The sequence below is a fragment of the Cornus florida genome, unplaced genomic scaffold (assembly GCF_030987335.1).
Source record: "Cornus florida cultivar Cherokee Brave unplaced genomic scaffold, ASM3098733v1 CherokeeBrave_3.0.0_Hap2_Chr04, whole genome shotgun sequence".
Taxonomy (NCBI): Eukaryota; Viridiplantae; Streptophyta; class Magnoliopsida; order Cornales; family Cornaceae; genus Cornus; species Cornus florida.
Window position 1 is genome coordinate 60,458,044 of NW_026775574.1, and position 21,039 is coordinate 60,479,082.

The window sequence follows — 21,039 nt, forward strand, 5'->3', positions numbered from 1 at the left end:
GATAAAACCTGTGGTTTGCAATTGCATCTCACTTTTGAATTTAGTAGTAGTCTAATGCAATTTGTGCAATTATAGATTCTAAATTAATAGCCAATACTAAAACAACAACAAATTCTCATTCCACCTATCTGGCATCAGCCTGAAGCAAAATGCAATAAAATATCCAAATGGAACGTACCAAATGCATCAATATACTTTGGATCTCCAGGTGATTTAATATCTGCACACAAAATAAACAGAATTACATAAGTACTCTTGTGCATATTACTGAACCTGACAATTTTCTTTCCTTTTTTATTCATTTAATAATACTTAAGGAATAGGATAACAATGTAAATCATTCTCTCACATCCCCCCTTACTTGTGACCGCATCTTGCACGTGGAGAGGCAAACAGATGCGAAGTACGAACTTGCAGTATAGGTGAACAGCTTCTGTTAGATAGGAAGATTTGTACCCGAACCTCACACAACGAAACTCTACTATCATGTTCGAACACCACTAAACCCAAAAATTCTTCTGTTAGAAAAGATGTTAATAAAGTATTTATATCCTCTAACACCAGACTCACAGTTATGAATTGTCCAAACATGTTCATCAAATATAGTAGGGATGATGGTGAGATTCGAACTCAAGACCTTACCCATTTTGATACCATATTTATAACTAATTAATCTAAAAACTTAAGCTGAAAAGGAATGAACCCCATATTTATCCCATGCTCTCACACCCTCCCTTACGTACAATCCGTCTCAGTGAGAATATATAGAATGCAATTTGAGATAACATATAGAGTGCAAATCGAGAGAACAGTTGCAAATGGAAAGACTTGAACTAAGACCTCCCAGAACCAAGTTCCTCAATATTAGAACACCACTTGTCTCAGGCCAAAGATTATTTCCATGCCACAACTGCTAAATAACAAAATATGCTTAGGAAGAAAACCATTTTTGCCAATAGCTATTACCAAACCTTAAATATAATCTAGAAGACTTCAGCATCCAAACAAGAAAAATGCTTAGAATAGGCAGAAGCCTTCAACGAAATGCTGGTCCAATCGGTGGCTATGCAAACTTGAAGCATTGGACCAACAAGAATTTTCACCTGTTGTCCATCAACTACATCACGATAGTCCCACATATTATTCAACTTTTTCGGATGTGTCTCCACCAGTAATTTTCATACTCACTCTTTTAAAAATCAATAGTACGCCAATTGGCTCATCACATACCATACCATATCTAGTTAACCAGGTTAGTAGGAGAGTTTTTATTGGACACAAGAACTTTTGTCCTTCAATAACTTAGATTGATGGTTTTTTCAAAAGACAATGATAGTCTTATAAACAGAGTCATTAGGACAACAAAAGGAGGTAAATGCAAAATGCTATACCCTAGGAAATGAATGCAAACAGGTAGGGCACCAGGTCAAAAAAATCCCACTTAATTTCAAGAGGCCACTTATTTTGATACAACCAGTTATGATAAAAGGGATATCCCAATGAGTAAACATAAAAATCATCATTCTTGCAAAAACTTGGACTTCATAATACATACATAATATTTATGACTTTTGAGTGCCCCGTATAAGAGGGAAAACAATATTCATCAAAATCATGGGAATCATTGGTAATCTCAAAGAAGGCAAAATATATTCAAGAAGGAAATTTCTAAATTAAAGCAGCTAAAAAATGGAATCAAGCCAAAAGAAGCTAAACAAAATAAACCTGAGATGGATAGTCGAAGAGCATTTGCACGTCGCTGTTGGGCCAATGCAAGCAGAATTGCACCTTCAACCTGAAAAACAGCAATTATAGTGTTAAATAGAGCAACACTTTCCAAGAAATAGATACCAAATCACTGATAAAGCAACTGCAGTTAAAGAGCATGAAGATGATGAAAATTTAAGAGAATATTGCAGGATTGCATCAGTTTGAATGATAAGACTAATGAGGATAACCATGAGAAAGATCGAAGATAGATGTTGATGTAAATAAAACAAAGTTTGATCTTTAAATTTAAAGAGGAACCTTCAAGAAGCAAGCTCTTTCAAGCCCATTTCAACTGAAAGCATACTCTCAATATTTCCTTCTCCAGTTAGATCGCTCAAGTCCAGAACAAGTTTGTTCGTCCTCTCAGGATTGTCCTCACCTGCTCGATGTTGCAGATGTAAAGGCTTCACAGTTTGATTAAAAAAAAAAAAAAAAAAAAAAAGGACTGCAAATAATTCAAAAATATTGCCTAAACCAAATGACCACAGGGGCAACAATTTCCGGATGCCGGAAACACAAATAGATATGACATAAATTTTCAAAGAGTTGTTACTAGCCTTTTTCCCAGCATTCCTCTTTAGCTTTTTGTCCGGCAGAAATGACTACTTCAAAAGGAAGAGGTGCTAAGGAAGACCAGTACTCATGCTTCTACACTGCAATATCTGCACAGATGCCTAAAAAAGCAAACAGAACATCATTATCGAACTAATCTGGTGTGAGAGGGTCAGCTGCAGAAATTGACACATTGAACCAAAACCCAAGTAAGCTTGAAAGTAACCTCAATAACTCAAACAAATCAAAACCAAACAGAACTATAATAAAACAATATCAAACAGAGTACATGACACAATCAAGTAAAGCAGCGAGCAGATTTATTTGAAGTCCTAGATATCATAAAGTCAAGGTAGCGGAGTGCGTGAATCTGAACAAAAATAGAAAATAAAAACTCAAAATAATTAGAATCCAGAAATTTTGACTTTTTTGTTTTTTTTTGTTTTTTTATAGAATCTATTAAGTTCCGGATGGTGACATTGTAAACTGAGGGGCAATATGAAGCATGATTTGGATCTTTTGCAATTAAAATTTGGGTTGATTCAAGTGTTATAGTGTTTATTTCAGAATAGTATGTGAAAGGTCTAGTTTTTAAAAAAATAAATAAATAATTTGGTTTTTGCGAGTGAAGGATATTTTAATAATTTCCAAATACGTTGGACAAGGGCTATATCCCTACCAGATATATATACTTTCACAAAAGTCAGGTAAGTCTCCTGTGATGTTGTGGTCCGAATTTTGTTCAGCCCTGGTCACATTGCCACTCAGTTTCGACCCAAAAATGTGTCTTGTTTTCTCTTGCGGGTCGTGGTCCCTATTTAGAACTCTCTTGTAGCCCAGTATACAAGGGCATTAGAGTTTGGAATGGGTAACCTGAGAACACTGAAAATCGTTGGAAAGAGAGAGCTAAAGTTAGGGTTTGGGGGCTGAAACTTGTAATGTCCTGTTTTTTGCATAATGAGATTGTTAGCATATATGATAGCCACGAGTTATGGAATGACTTATCATATTAGCAGAGATTTGATTATGCTATAGAATATGCTTTAGAATATGTTGTAATTTGATTTAAATTTGATTTAGTTTCCTTTCTTGTAATATGAACATGTGCTTTTTTTATCTATAAATACTAAAGCTGTGAATGAGTGATTTATCTCATTCAAGCCTTTACACAATTATCTCATTTTTCTTCTTTTTATATTTCGACTTAGTATCAGAGCCAACACCTTTCCACACCTTTGAGCAGCCTTGCTACTTGTGCGACAGCCACCTTAGGCTGTTTGCCTACACATGTTTTTCTGTGTTGCTATTTTGTGATCAAAAACAGGTATTTCAAAGTTTTACAATTTCTTTTTTACTCTTCTAGGGTTGGATAAATTGGGATAATTGGTCTCCAACACCTGGAAGGGCTTGGGTAAAAAAAAAAAAATAGTCTACAAAGAGGTTCCGGATATTAAGAAGGAGGTTGTCTGGCTATATGTAAGCGGGTAGCGCTCCTTAAAAAAAGTATGTATTTGGGTTTTTCGGGAATGGACTGAGAAGGGAGACTCTTTGATTTATTAACAGAATTTGTGGTGGTGTTTTTTATTGTCGTGTGACAGATTATGGCAAATTCAGGGTCCTCGACTGTTAATTCTCTTGGCTCAAGTTCTGTGGGTGATAGTGCCATTTTTCCCACCAACTCATCAGGACTTCAAATCACCACAGTGAAGTTGGATGGTTCCAACTATTTGATTAGGGCACAGTCTACCAAGATGTTCATTGGTGGCAAAGGCAAGATTGACCATATTACTGGTTCTGAAAAGGAGCCAGTTGAGTAAGAGAAGGCATATCCGCAGTGGTTTGCAGATAACACTACGGTTATGTCTTGGCTACTCAATTCGATGCAACCAAACATAGTTGTTGGCTATATGCTTATGAAGACTGCTAAGTAGATTTGGGATTTAGTTCAACGCACTTATTCTCAGAGGCAGAATAATGCACGGATTTTCCAGTTGGGGCTAGATATCACCAAGATTTCTCAGGGTGACTTGACAGTTTCAGGTTACATCGCCAAGCTTTGTGCTATTTGGGAGGAGATGTCACATTATGATTCCTTTCTCTCTTGGAAGGATCCAGATGATGCAGTTTTATATGCAGGGATTGTGGAGAAGAATCGAGTGTTTCAGTTTCTTGCTGGGTTGAACGACGAGTTTGAGTATGCTCGTGTTCATTTATTGGGCTTATCTTCATTCCCTACTCTTGAGGATGCATACTCCTATATGTTGTCAGATGAGAGCCGTTGGACTAATCCATTAAGTGTTGCTTCTGTTGATTGTTCTACTATGGCAGTTCGGGTTCCAAACCTTTCAGGAACTGCACCATCCTAGTCAGTGCAGATCTCTACCACCAGTCCTCCTCTGGGATGACAACATGGACGGTGTGACCATCGCGGAAAATTTGGTCACATCAAATCTCGTTATTATGCTCCATATAGACGCCCACCGCAACAGAAACAACAACCTCGATCCTCTACACATTCTGTTACACAACCAGTCTTGTTGTCAACTCCTTGCAACTCTCTCAGCCAACCTCCACTTATGCCCACTCAGGTACTATTGCGTCTGCACATAGCATATCTGCGTCTTCGACACCATAGATCATTGATTCTGGTGCTTCAGACAATATGCTGGTATGTCCTCATTCTTCCAATCTTATAGTATCTGCTCTGGCCATCACAAGATACGCCTTACGGATAGCTCTCCATCTTCCATTGCTGGGGAAGGTCACATATCAGTTACTCCTTCATTTACTTTGTCAGATACATTTCCTATTCCACAGTTGACTACAAATCTTATTTTTGTTAGTAGCGTTACCAAACAATTAAATTATAGTGTAACATTCTTTCCCTCTCATTGTATTTTTCAGGATCTGGTGTCGAAACGAACAATTGGCAGTGGGCATGAAGTGGACAGTCTATACATGTTGGATGCTCCTTTGTCACCTTAAGCAGATTCAGCTTCATTTTCTAATTTTATTTCATCTAATAAAGCCCAACTTATGTGTTGGCACATGCATTCAGGACATATTTCTTTCGGTTATTTAAAACATTTATTTCCTTCCTTATTTTGTAACATGGCAGTGACATATTTATCCTGTGAGACATGTTATATGGCTAAACATGTTCGTTCCAATTATCCTGCTAGTAGTAATAAATTTGCTTTAACACCTTTTGATCTTGTTCATTCAGATGTGTGGGGTCCTTGCCCAGTTACTTCTAGTCTTGGATTTCGATATTTTGTGTTGTTCATTGATGATCATAGTCATGTTACATGGGTTTATCTTATGAAAACCAAAAATGAGGTGTACACCATTTTTAAAAATTTTATGACAATAGTTCAGACTCAATATGGTTGTACCATTAAAAAATTCAGATCTGACCATGGTACGGAGTACACTTATGGGGAGGTACAACGGTTATGTATAAAATTTGGAATTGAGTATCAGATGGCTAATGTTAAAACTCCTCAACAGAATGGTCGTTCTGAGAGAAAGAATCGTCACATCCTTGACTTAGCCAAAGCAATCTGCATTGGCATAAATGTTCCCCAGTCATTTTGGGGAGATGCAGTTCTTACATCTGTTTACATCATTAATAGGACTCCTTCTAGAGTTCTTAACTTTGCAGCCCCACTCTCAATCTTACATCCCAATTCATCTCTTTTTTTATTCCTCCGAGAGTCTTCAGGTGTGAGTGCTTTGCTCAGCAATTGGGGTAGACTCGTACAAAGCTTGACCCCAAGTCTTTGAAGTGTGTGTTTTTGGGCTATTCTCACTCTCAAAAAGGTTATAGGTATTACCATCCTCCCAGTCGTCAGCAGTTTATATCCATGGATGTTTCTTTCTTTAAGCATACACCATACTATAGTGGTTCAGTTGGTTCTCAAAGTGAATGGTTTCCGTTGAATATAATGGATGATCACCTTCTTCCGTCTTCAACTCCTCTTTCGTTACCTGTTTCATCTTCTATGATTCCTCCACGTGATACCCCTCTAGCAGAGGGAATTGTTCCTTTTCCACAGATTTATAGTCGGAGACAATAGGTACAAGCTTCTATTCCCATGATCGACTGCCCTGTTCCTTCGGCACCAGCTCCGCCTTCTCAAGCTATTGTTTCGCTTGATGATCGCCCCATTGCTCTTCGAAAGGGTAAACGTTCTTGTATATACCCTATTTCTAATTTTGTTTCTGATTGTGCTCTCTCACCCTCCTATCGGAGTTTTCTTGTTTTTGTTGCCTCGGTTCCTCTTCCTTCTACTGTTGCAGATGCACTAGCACAACCTCAATGGCGTGATGCTACGACCAAAGAACTACAAGCACTTGAGAAAAATCAAACTTGGGACATGGTTCCGCTTCCTACTGGACGAAAGGTTGTGGGTTGTCATTGAGTGTTTACAGTTAAGCATAATCCAGATGGGTTAGTTGCTCGTTACAAGGCCCAGTTGGTTGCCAAGGGTTATGCTCAGACTTATGGCATAGATTATCAAGAGACTTTTGCCCCTACTACCAAGATGAATACCATCCAAGTATCATTTTCTGTTGCTGCGATTCGATCTTGGCCTCTATTTTAGATAGATGTCAAAAATACCTTTCTCAATGGTGTTTGTAGGAGGAAGTGTACATGGTTCCTCCTCCGAGCTTTCGTTCTCCTGCTCATTCTGGTATGGTATGTCGTCTTCGTCGTTCTTTGTATAGCCGCAAGTAGTCTCCTCAAGCTTGGTCTGATCGCTCTGGCACTGCCATGCTCAAGTTTGGTTTCCATCAAAGTGCAGCTGATCATACCTTGTTTTTACGTTATTCAGGCGATAAGACAGTTGCTCTCATTGTGTATGTCGATGATATTGTTCTTACCGGAAATGATACAACCGGAATTGCTGAGATTAAGAGCTATCTTGGCCGTCGGTTTGAGATTAAGGATCTTAGTCCCCTACAATACTTCTTGGGCATTGAGGTGGCTCGCTCCAAGGCTAGAATTAGCATCTCTCAACGCAAGTGTGTTCTTGACTTGATTTCTACTTCTGGTCAGCTTAGCGCTCGTCCTGCTGATACTCCGATTGAGCAAAATCATCGGTTGGCTGATTATGAGGGGGATTTGTTGTCAAATGTTGGTCAGTATCAACAACTTGTGGTGAAGTTCATCTATTTATCCTTGACTCGACCTGACATTGCTTATGTCGTTAGGGTCGTGAGTCAATTCATGAACTCTTCTCGTACCTCTCACCTTGATGCAGCTATTCGGATCCTTCGCTACTTAAAAGGGTGTCTGGGTCGTGGTATTTTGTTTGCCAATCATGGTCAATTACATGTTGAGGCTTGGACAAATGTTGATTATGCGGGACCAGTTTCAGATAGGAGGTCAACTTCGGGTTATTGTACTACTACTGGTGGTAACTTGGTTACTTGGCGCAGTAAGAAGCAGGATGTTGTCTCTTGATCTAGTGCAGAGGTAAGAGTATAGGGTTATGGCTCTTGGGATATGTGAGTTGCTATGACTGAAAACCTTAAAAACAGACTTGTGCCTTCCAGTGTCGCTTCCATTCTCACTCTACTGCAACAACAAGTCTGCCATTAGCATAGCAGCAAATCTCGTTCAGCATGACAGGACTAAGCATATAGAGGTGGACCGTCACTTTGGTCAAATTTGCACTCCGTTTGTCACAAGCTCTCAACAACTTGCAGACATTCTTACAGAGGGTATCAGCAAGATTGTGTTTGAGAATGCATTATCCAAGTTGGGTGTTTCAGATATCCACCCACCAACTTAAGGAGGAGTGTTAGCATATATGATAGCCACGATTTATGCACTGACTTACCATATTAGCAGAGATTATGTTATAGAATATGTTGTGATTTGATTTCAATTTGATTTAGTTTCCTTTCTTATAATATGAGCATGGGCTCTTTTTATCTATAAATACTAGAGCTGTGAATGAGTGATTTATCTCATTCAAGCCTTTACACAATTCTCTCATTTTTCTTCTTTTTATATTTCTATTGAGATCATTCACCGAATTGACACTATGGCCCGTAGGCTTTGGCAAACCACGGAAATATTTGTATTCTTTGTGTGGTGCGTTTCCTTTTCTATTGTGTTTATTGATTTGTTTTTGGTTCGCAAAATTTGTAGTAACATCTCCGATCACTGACCCGATGACTGTCTAGTGAATTCCCGATCAGGTAAGTCTCCACATTCCTATTAACATAAGTCTGGCAAAACCTGCGATTTTCAGTCATCCCTTTCTTTTTCTGTGAGAGTTAAATAACTGGAAAATTAACACCATTGTATTCATCCTAATATTGGTATTTATATGTTTTACATAAAAGGTAAGTCCAAATCTAATGCTAAATGAATGTTAACCTAAGACACATGTAATAGAATATATGCAACTATAAAAGCTAATATTAAGCCTAAATCTAAGGGGGTTGTCTAATACTCCCCCACAAACTCAACGGTCTAGGGAGGCGGAGTTTGGAACGCTGAAGCTCAAAGCAATTTTTGTGAAGCTTAGTGAAGATATCTGTAGTTTGGTTGGCGGCTATGTTACCTGGACTCGCCTAACCAGGCCAGGGTGTCCGTGTCGACACAACACGACACGGACACCGACATACCTTTCACACCATCGGACACGGCTGGCAAAGATCTGAACTTTTTTTTCGTGTCTCTTTATTAAATCGAATGCCTTCTGGTATGTTTATACTTATAGAGGTTGCCGGTTCGACATTAGGGTTTTTTAAGGTTGAAGATGATGGGTTCTTCATGCACAAGTCTTGTTCTTCTGACCGAGGTATGGTTTTTTACGCAACCTTTCAGATCTAAAAGAGTATTTAATAGATTGCTGCTGCCAGCTGTCTTCACTTTTTATTTGTGGCTGACAGTTGTCTTCTTATAAAATATAAATCTTATCACATTGTGATTGTTTTACTTAGCAACTTGTACATTTACATTTGACTCCTAACTTTTTTAACTTTTACCTTTACTTAACTTTTTAACTTTTACATTTACTTTTTACTCCAACTACTTGCTTTTCAAATAAATAATAAATGTTACAAGATTGTCTTGTTTTTATTTCAAAATACCATCCTACCCTCAAATAATACACAAATGGCCTATACTTTGTAACCCTATATAATAATTATAACCATGTCCAAGTGTCCGTGTCCAACTTTTGGACCCTTTTTAGCAAAGTCTCCGTATCCAATAATTTCAAAGATGAAAGGATCCGACTTCTAGACACGCACCCGTGTCCAACACCCGTACCCGAGTCCAGGTAACATAGGTTGGCAGAAGGAACAAATTGAACACGATGGCTATCAGAGAGAACTAGTTCCCGAATGAAGTAGTAATCAAGCTCAATATGCCTGGTACGAGCACGAAAGTCAAGAATGGATGCCATGTGTGTAGTGCTGAGGTTGTCATAGTAGAGAATGATAGGTGTGGACAAGGGCACATGAAGCTCATGTTAAAGGTGTCGACATGAGTGAGTGCGCAGTACTGGACTCAAAACTCGAATGAGAAACAGTAGGTTGTTTCTTAGCACTCCAAGAAATGAGATTCGCACCCAAGAAAACATAGTACCCAGAAGTGGAACGCCGACTATAAGGAAAAACCGGCACAATCAGTATCAGAGAAGACATGAAGGACTAAAGCACCAGAGGAAGGGTGAAAGACCAATCCAAAATCCAAAGTGCCATTGAGATAGCGCATAATGCACTTAACAATAGGAGGATGAGTGGTCCAATGGGCACTCATGAACTGAGCAACATGATGAACCACAAAGGCAATGTCTGGACAGGTTAGAGAAGAGATCTAACCAAGCGGCGATACTCAATAGATTCCAAAAGTGGATCACCCTCTAGGGCTGAGAGCTATGTCGCGGCATTCATAAGGGTTCTATATGGTTTGCGCTCGACCATAGAACTGCGGCGTAAGAGATCAACAGCGTATCGAGTCTGAAAAGATGTAGACCAGAGCGCAAAGGGGGACACCTCAAAGCTAAGAAAGTAATGAAGAGGACAGAGATCCTTCTTTATCTCAAACTCTATACCAAGAGTGGAGATAAAGGATGAGATCAATGAAGGTGTGTTCCTAATGTGCACAATGTTGTCCACATACACCAATAGTATCATCATCTAAGAAGAGCGTTGAAATACAAACATAGAGTAGTCGACGCAACTGTGTAAATCCAAACCGGACGAGGAAGGAACTAAATCGTTGGAACCATGCACGAGATGCCTGTTTGAGCCCGTAGGTGGCCTTCTGAAGCTGATAAACATGGAGAGGGCACTGGGGACCAACAAACCTTGTGAGCGGAGTCATAAAAACTATCTCATGGAGAAAACTATGCAAGAAGGCATTCTTGGCATCTAACTGTCATCCCATCCAGAAGACACTGCCATGTTGAGAATAGTACGAATAGTGGTAGGCTTAACCACGGGGCTGAAAGTCCCATCATAATCCAGACCATGTTGTTGATAGAAGCCCTCAGCCACAAGGCGGGCTTTGTGACGTTCAACCATGCCATCCGCTAGGTGCTCAACCTTAAAAACCCACTTGAAAACCACTGTGTTGTGATGCGGCAAAGGAGGAACCAGGGCCCAAGTATGATATTTAAGGAGAGCATTAAACTCATCAGTCATAGCAGCGCGCCATTCGGGAAACGGAACAGCCTGAGAAAAACAAATAGGCTCCTCACTGAGCTGCCAGGGTACTCGGTAAGGGATAGCGCACAGTGCCATCAGTGTGAACCTCGTTGTGTCCAATCACATAAACGAGTAACTATCGGATGGAGTCAAGCAGGTTGTGTCCTCACTGTGGTTGGTATGGTTCAATCTTTATCAGGGAAGAAACTATGAGGATAATGATTGATGAGAGAGAAAAAAGAGAGACAGAGATAAGAAAAAGAAACGAGAAAGAAGAAAAGAAAAGAAAAGTTCATAATATATACGAGAGGTAATGACATTTCCATATCATTTTAGATGCCCATTAGCTGCTTGATGGCAGTAAGGGAGGCAAGTGTAATGAAGGCCATTTTCAACCACCGTGTGTAATTAGGGCAAGACTCAGGGGGTGCAAGTGTAATTTAATCAAATAAAAAATCATAAAAATAAAAAAGACCTTCTTAAGCACATCATAGTTGTAACATGTAGATTACCATGCCGGGCAGCTAAGCCCCAATAGCGCGCAAGCCACCACCTCTTAAGCACAACTTCCTCCTGCAATGCAGATAGGTGAATACAATTAATCCACATATGAAATTTCTAAGCTCTGTGCAACTATATAAATACATAACATTTCACTCCGAGTCAAAACCATTCTTTGTGTCATTGAACGAAGAGCTTTAACTTCAGATTCAGTTCCCTGCAGCTGATCCACAGCAACTGCAGCCTCACTTTTTGCATTCTGAATCAAGCAAAAATATCAAACCATAATAACGCAACAGCAGCACCAACAGCAGAACGATAAACATTAAGTTAAGCAGTAAAATAAAACTAAAAAAGAGAGACACATTAATGTCCAGTTAGTATCATACTTTACCTTAACTTCAGATCGAAGGGATGCAATTTCCTCATCCGCCCCATCTTTCGTTTGTTTTGCATCTCTAAGTGCAACCTGTGATAATAAATATTATTTCAACATACTTGAATGGCAGATAGGAAAAAATTCAAATACCATGCCATGTATAAAAATGGCATACTCCAATCTGTTCATGTATTCCAAAACTTTATTTCTGTAACGAACACAAGGAATTGTTTCACTTAGGCCATTCCATGGCCTAAGTCCAAGACGTCACTCATCCAAGTCAAACTCAAGCAAAGGGATGTACAGACCACTAGTTAACTATTATATGAGTCATTTATTAACTCAACGAATAACTCAAATTTCCCAAATTACCTCTCTTTGTCGCAATGCGGCTTCCTTTCTGCAAATGAATGACAGGAGACATCATGATCAGAACATGACATAAAAACTACCATAAACAGAACAATCTATGAAAAATGGTGGACTTGGAGGCATTTCTAACAACATACCTGCTCAATAATTTAGCTTCCAAATATATCCCTTCTCCAAGAGCAGCTACCTGAGAAAACAAAAGCAAGCAGCAAGATTTCATTATCACAATAACAGAAATTTAGCAAACTTTAGTAAATCTAGAAATACAAAGAGGGATGCAGTGAAGATTCAAAAGATACCAAAAAGTGAACATTTCCACAATTACGCTCAATTTTTCACAATGAAGGAGAGAAATTGTATATGATTTTAATTGTAGAATCAAGGCAGGGTAGGTTAAATGGAGTAGTGTGTCAGGAATAGTGTGATCGACTATAAAACAGCTACTAGACTAGCCATTATTTATGGGACGGAATGATGGGCAACTAAGAATTAACATATGCACAAAGTGAGAGTGCAGGAAATGCGAATGTTGAGATGGATGTGCGTCAAGACAAGAAAGGATACAATGAAATGAACCAGTTCGTGAGATGGTTAAAGTAAAACTCATTGTAGATAAAGTGAAAGAAATTGATCAAGATGGCTTGGAATGTACAAAGAAGACCATTAAGTGCACCGGTTAAAAACAATGAGATAGTTCACATTGATGATAATGCTAGAGGAGGGATAGACAAAATTAACTTGGGTAGAGTTAGTAAGAGAAGATGTAATAACATGTGGTTTGACTGAGTTCTTGACCTTAGATAGGGGTTCGTGTAACCGACTCCAAATAGTTAGAAAAGGTCTTTGTATGTTGTTGTTGTTTTAGTATTAAGATAAGTTACTTATCAAAAAAAAAAGTATTAAGATAGGTTGGAAGCACATTGTTGTCGGGCATATACAACATGCAAACAAAAATGGTATTCATGCAAAATATTTCCAAACAAAGCCCTAAGTAATTGACAGAAGTATATTTGTGGCTTAACTTCACCCACTGTTCATCCACCAATGCAGGGTGTTGGGAGGGGTAGGCTGGTAATGCACCTACTCCTAGGCAATGTTATGAAATCTTAATTTCCCTGGAGAAAAAGTAGGAAAACCACATCAATGAGTTTTACATAATCTTTCACACATGCCAGTGTTGGGTATAATTTATCACCACAAGAAGCCTAGCATTACATAACCCGAAATGTCAATTTATTGTTATAGTATCCCCTTTGGAATCAATCAGGAAAAATTACAAGCAAGCCAGACAAGATATGGAGGCCTCATCCATGTAAAAAGACCTAAACAAGAGATTCTAATTAGAAGCCAAGCACATCCTTTTACATTCTACTGTACAACAAACAATAATAAAGATATGACCTGTTTCTCAACAAACTCTAGCTTGTGCTTCTTCACAACCTTCTTCCACAGCTCTGAGCTATACAACAGATCACAAACTATAAATATCACATTAAGCCAGAAAAATTTGGCCCCCTACCCCCCCTTCCGGGTTGAGGATTGTGTTTGTGTGTGTGTGTGTGTGTGTGTGTGGAGAGAGAGAGGGAGATGCACCTTCTCAACAATATTCTCATTCTCTTCTTGTAGCATATCAAGCTGCACAACAATTAGACATTAGCCTAAAAGTGAATCTTCAAGCATATGAAAACATAACAATATAACACCCTCGTCTTACATCTCTAGATTAAAAACTCCAGATGCATATTCAGATGTTGACCATAAAATACACAGACACAAAGACGAAAACTCAATGTATGTAATTAACATACTTCGTCATGAAGAGCAGAAGCCTCGCGTTGATCTCCCGTCTCTTTCGAGTTTATTTGCCCCATATCTGATGAGAATCTGCAATGCATGTTAGTAATTGTTCTCATCTTATTGCAAAAAGTGAACTATATGAACTTCTCCGTGTGGGTACATATCAAATGAACAGAGTAGAAAATATTGCTCAAGAACTGCCGTCCATTTGATGCAGGACAAGCTAGGCAGTTGATACATGTACATGCACATCATACACATGCACAAACAAACACACAGGATAATGAATTCACAAGAGCATATGAGTAAGCACATATATATATATGTACATAGTCATCTTTTCCATATGGTAACAGATAATGCTTCTCTAGAGGCGTGTTCCTCTCCTGATCCTGGAGGCTGTTAGTTTGCTTACCCAGTAGAACTCCAGCTAATCTGGGCACGTGCAACCACAATGACAAGTGGCACTAACTCTTGGTATCAAAAGCAATATTTGGATTTGGATTTGGATTCAAATTTGAAACTGGTTCCAACTGCTTTAGTACAATGGATGCACATTCACCACTATGCTGCTCGCCCTACTGGCTTGGCTCCCAACCTGGTGGGTTCAGTTACTTAAATGAATTGGCCGACATGACCAAAGCATCCAACTAGCTGATCCAGCCAACATGACCAGATTGAGGCATCTTAACCGTCTGGACCATCCACCAGTCTAGCTAAGATGGATACGATCCAAAAATGCTGGGTAAGCCTAGAATTCCCCAATTACATGCAACAGCTTAGTGTAACATTCAGAAAAGGATTCTTCCCTCAAGCCTAAGCAAAGGCCATAAAACTGACCTTGGGTACAAGAACCAACTGTTTATGTCCCTCCAAGATCTCCCAAATTATCAAATTAGCCGGGTACTTTTAGACAAAATGTTCCTTTCCACTTCGTGTGTAGCACTGATAATGGGTCATTGACCCCTTGTTCAAGTGCAAGGGTGCAATTGCCCTTCAGAGAATCATTGATGGTGGCCCCTATTATTTTGGTGGCAATCTTATTGTACCTAAGATACGGTAACCCAATGCAGTTATTTCTGTTGCATATCTGTTTGGTCAAATTTTACAACGCTACTCTAAATCATTGACTGAAGATTGTTTTAGTTTAAAAAAATATAACTTTATACGTGAATGACCAAACTCGACAAAAAAGCTAGACTTAATTTTGCCCTAATTTGTGTGGGGATACTAGCCAATCAAAAAATCACAACAGGTTTTAACTTAAATCTTGGCTATGCCACTATGGTGAACCTCTTGAAATTACAGTGGAGTTCTCTTGAAGATCTCAAAAATTATAGAATATTTGAGACCTTTGGGCACTCCTAACATTGTGTTTGGAACCTTGGGATTTCATAGGAATTGGAATTAAAAAAATATATAATCACTTGTTTGAAATGATGGGATTTTAAAAGGGAAAGGGATTTGATGGGATTCTAAAGGAAAATTGGGAAGGTGGAGAAATCGGACGAAAAATTATAGGATTTGATGGGATTTGAAATGTAATTACAAAATTATCCTTTTATTAACTGTTTTCTGGTCTCTAATTCTACAAACCTCCTTCATAACTTTCACTTCTCTTTATCCCAAACTGATACAAATTTTATTTTATTTTATTATTATTATTTTTTTGATAAGTAATAATTGAAATAAAAAGGCGTTCAAGAGGGGAACGCATCCCTTATACAAAAGTGGAATAAGGGTTTAAGGCCCCAAAGAAGCCAAAAAATAATTAAATCTTCGGGAGAAGAGCAGGACTTCCTCTTTACATAACTGAAAATAGAGCGTATGATGTGAAATTTCAGAATCGTCGTGGACGATTCTTTCCCTTCGAACATTCTACTATTCCTCTCCTTCCAGATACACCACCAGACACAATGTGGTACAACTCTCCAATAATCGTGAATAGCGCTTCTCACACGGCATCCTCTCCAAATACGAATCAAGTCCTTAGGATAACGAGGCATAACGCAACGCATACCAAACAAACAAAAGATAAGATCCCAACAATCCCTCGCCATAGGACAATGCATGAGAGTGTGAGCAACTGACTCACCATCTTGTTTGCAAAGGCAACACCAGTTAACAAGACAATTGCCCCTTTTCCTTAGATTATCAATCGTTAGGATCTTACCCCATACAGCGGTCCAAACAAAGAATGCCACCCTAGTTGGAGCCATAGAACGCCAGATAGTCTTCCACGGAATATCAATGATATCAAAATTAGAAAGACATAAGAATAAGGATCGCACTTCGAAGCGACTATAGGAAGAGGGAATCCATGTCATGTCATCACTACCTCTACCAACTGCCTCCTATCGATACAGCAAATTCAAAAAAACACATACTTTGTCCACCTCCCAATCTTGAAAAGAGCGTCGAAAGTGCACGTCCCACGTAATCCCACTGCTATCAAGCCAATAACAGTTGGCTACGTAGGCATGTCTATCAACTACAATAATGTATAACCTAGAAATAAACAAGATAAGGGCCGGTCTCCACACCAAAGATCCTCCCAAAAGCGTACACATCTGCCATCACAAACTTGGAATCTGATATGAGTAGAAAAAGCGTCCCATCCCTTCCTAATGAATTTCCACACCCCAACTCCTCCCACGAGAGAAACCAGACGAGTAGACCAACCACCACTCTCTTCCCCATATTGGCATAAAACAAGCCTTCGCCAAGGGCGATGTCTTTCCCTCCCGTACCTCCACAGCCATTTTCCCAGAAGAGCTTGGTTAAAGGGGACCAGTCTTCTGATACCAAGACCACCAAACTTCATTGGCTTGCAAACTTGTTCCCAATTGACAAGGTGATACTTAAATTCCTCTCCTCTTCCACCCCAAAGGAAATCCCTTTGAATTTTCCAGTCCTAGCAGCAACAGAGCATGGAATTTGGAACATAGATAAAAAAAATATGTGGGAAGGCTCGATAAAGTGCTCTTTATAAGCGTAACTTTCCCCCCCTTAGACAAGTATTGCTTTTTCCATCCTGCTAATTTCTTCGCATACTTATCAATCACAGGGTCCCAACTCCCCACCGTTCTAGAGGAAACCCCTAAAGGCAAACCCAAATACAGAATTGGAAAAGAACTCACCCTACACCCAAGGACTGCCGCTAAAGATAAGATATCCTGAACATCTCCAATCGGAACTAGCACACTTTTAGCCACATTAACCTTCAGACCAGAGACAGCCTGAAAACAAGCCAAGATGCACCTCAAGTATCTAAGCTAAGGCACATCAGCATCAGGGTGTCATCCGCAAAAAGTAAATGAGAGATTTCTATCTGACGGACAGGATCTCTTCCCACCATAAAGCCCTAAATAAGATCAAGATCCTCTGCCCTTTGCATAAGTCTGCTTAATCCCTCCATAACAATAAGAAAGAGGATAGATGACAGGGGATCTCCTGATTTAAACCCCGAGAACACCCAAAGAAACCAGCAGGAGACCCGTTCACAAGAACAGAGAATTTGACAAACGAAAGGCATGTCTCTATCCATTTCCTCCATTTACTTCCAAACCCCATTCTCTGAAGCAAATAAAGCAGGAAATTCCAATTCACATGATCATACGCTTTCTCAATGTCAAGTTTGCACAAGACTCCGGGAACACCACTTCTCAATCCAGAGTCCACACATTCGCCTGCAATAAGAACTGAGTCAAGAATTTGCCTTCCTCCAACAAAAGCATTCTACGAGTCCGATATAATCCCATCCATCACTCCCCTCATCCTAAAAGCAAGGACCTTAGCCATAAGCTTGTAGATACAACCCACTAAGCTGATAGGACGGAAGTCTTTAATGTCAGAAGCACCTCCCTTCTTAGGGATAAGGGCAATGAAGGTTGCATTTAGCAACTTCTCAAAGGCACCAGTAGAATAAAACTCCTGAAAAGTGCCCATCACATCGTTTTTCACAACTGCCCAACTTTCCATAAGAAACCGCATAGTGAACCCATCTGGCCTAGGAGCTTTGTCCCCGCTACAACTTGATAAAGCCTTTAGAACTTCTTCTTCAGTAAAGGGAATCTCAAGCCGCTCCCTATCAATCTCATAAATAGCCTCAAAATGAAGACCATCAAATTTAGGTCTCCAAGCAAGCGGTTCGGTATAAAGCTTAGAAGCAATCCCATCTCGCACATCTTCTTCCCTCCACATCTCTACACCTTCCACCCGAATACGTCCTATATGATTACTTCTTCTATGAGCGTTAGCGAGTCTATGAAAAAAATTTGTATTACGATCTCCCTCTTTTAGCAAAGAACCCGAGATTTTTGTCACCATGATATCTCCTCCATACTAGCAGTCTTAGCAAGAGCTGCCTGACAAGAGGCTCTTCTAGAACGCAAAAACTCCACATCCCCACCCGCCTCTTCTAGGCGATCAATCTCATAAAAATCAGCAAGGATTCTATGCTTCCTCCATTCAAGATTCCCAAAAAGGTCTTTATTCCACTTCTTAAGATCGAATTTGAGCCTTCAACTTTGTAGTTAAAATGAAGCTAGATGAGCCTATGACAACAACACCCTCCCCACCAAGACTAAACTTTCCCTTGGAAATCCTCCGCTCTTAGCCACATATTCTCAAATCGAAACGAAGACCTTTGAGAACACAAACCTCCACAATCTAAAACCAAAGGAACATGATCAGATATAACCCGTGCTAAAACTGCTTGAACGACATCCGGAAATTTCTCTTCCCACTCGCCAGGAATCAAGAAATGATCCAGCCTTGAAAAAGTGACTGGGTCCCTGCCATTCAACCATGTATAGGCTGCGCCTTCCATTGGTAAATCAATGAGAAGATGCTCGTCAATGAAATCAGAAAACTGATCCATTTCAGAAGACCTCCTCCCTCCTGTGGACCTCTCTAATGGGAATCTAACAGAATTGAAATCCCCACCCAAACACCAAGGAAGAGACCACATTTCTTGAACATAGTTTAGCTCCTCCCAGAAAAAAGGCCTATCCATATCAACAACTGGTCCATAGAACCCAGTGAAAACCCATTTGAAATTATCCTCTTCCAATTTGAACTTGCAAGACACTAAAAATCTCCCTACCCACACATCCAACCGAGACAATCATCTACAATCCCACCTAACTAAGATACCGCCCAAAGTACTTGTAGCATTCAAGGCCTCCCATTCCACAAACCTTCCTCCCCACAAACTCCTAACCACCCCATCAGAAATGGATGCCAACTTTGTTTCTTGCAAACAAACAACTTGGGCCCCCCACTCCTTAAAGCTACCTTTACCACCCTCCTTTTATTCGGGTCGTTGAGACCACGAACATTCCAAGAAATAATTCGTAACTTCATTAAAAACCAGATAAAATGATCTCCCCTCCTCCTTTCGTCGAACTCCGACTCCTAGTCCTTCCCCTCTCCCTCACCACCCCTTTCTTAATTGACTGCAGAGATAAGATTCTTGATCTCCTGTGCCCCTTTCCAGGATGATATAGGCCTCGGGTTCACAACCTCTTCAGTCACAGCGACCTCTCTTCCTTCAACTATTGCTTGAAGAATGGATAGTGTATGGTCATTGTTCCCCTCTGAAGAAACACCCAACAACTCACTAGCAGCTCCTATGTTTTCAATCATCCAGTCCTTACCCAAGTCAACATTTGTTTCTGAACAACCAGGTCTCTCAATTGCCAAAGGTTCCTCTCTATCACTTCAGAAAAATCATTCTCCAGCCAAGGAACAAACTCGTTGGAACAGACTAGTTGGATGGAAACCAGATCAGTAGCCACCTCCTCATCACAATCCCTTCCAAAATCAAAAGACTCTGTAAACGAGTCAGAATCTGTATTGTAGTCTCCTATTCCACTACTCAGGATGCTAACCAATTTATTCTCCTCAACCCCTCCAGACGGCATGCAATTAAGGCCTTTCAAGGCTACATAAAGGCGGAGTTCTTTGAGCAGAGCCATCGCTGACTCATTAGACAGCTGAAAGTGAAGGTCTCTCCCTAAACGGACCGAAACCCCATCCGATAAGTCCTGAACTGCACAATTAAGTGGATCAGATTGCTCTGAATTGACAAATCCGCTGGCAATCATTCTGTCTGTAACCAGCCCATACTCGTCTGCAGGTGCCGAAGGCACAACAGACAAAACACTGCTCTTCTCCATTGACATCTCAACATCGCCCCTCACCACCCCACAAGAAAGAGAGGAAGAAGAAGAAGGTGCTGTAAGGGAGCTCTGGGGATGAATAACAGAGGACATACCTGGGTCAGTGGAGGTCCATTTCTGTTTATTTTTCTCGACCATCTATAAACATGGATGTTTCTATGAGAATCCCGAGATGAAAGTCTAGAGGTGCTTCCCATTAACCAAGTAGTAGCTGGTAGGGATTTGTTTGAACCATGAGCGCAACATTGTAGATGACGAAAGACCTTCTTATCTAATCCCACACCAGCCTCATCGGCACTAAATTCCTTTTTACAAATTCCAGTTTCTTCCAAACATTAAAATAGAATTTTATTTAATTACAGTCCAATTCCTTTTCCATTTCCAATTTCAAATCCCAAAGGAATTTGGTTCCAAACAAAGCAAAACCTCCCCCTAAATAACAATGGAATGTGAGAAAAAAATCAACCCAATGAGCAGATTTAGGTTCCTTAAAAGAAGGTAAAAAGATAGTTCACTCTTCATTTTCAAAAGGTAAAGAGGAAGGGAACTGTTAGTTGCTCTAACATATTTGATGTCCTTGATTCTTGTGCTCCAATTAAGGAGACTCATAATAATGCTTGCTTGGGAACTCCTCTCTTTGACTACGATTGCTTGGTAACTCCTCAAAAAGAGGAAGGAAACCTCAAGGAGACTCAGAGCAATACTAACATATTCATTCCAAAGAAATATAGGAACCAAAAGAAGTTTAAGGGAATTGGAGAGATCCATTGGGTAAAAAGGCCTAAGAAGATACAAAAAGATTAGTTG

The 21,039-nt window shown here is 39.8% G+C and overlaps 1 pseudogene; it reads right to left on the reverse strand.

The window, feature by feature from the left end:
* Positions 1 to 21,039, reverse strand: part of LOC132303350 (coiled-coil domain-containing protein SCD2-like) — a 41,607-nt pseudogene that overhangs the window by 14,445 nt on the left and 6,123 nt on the right.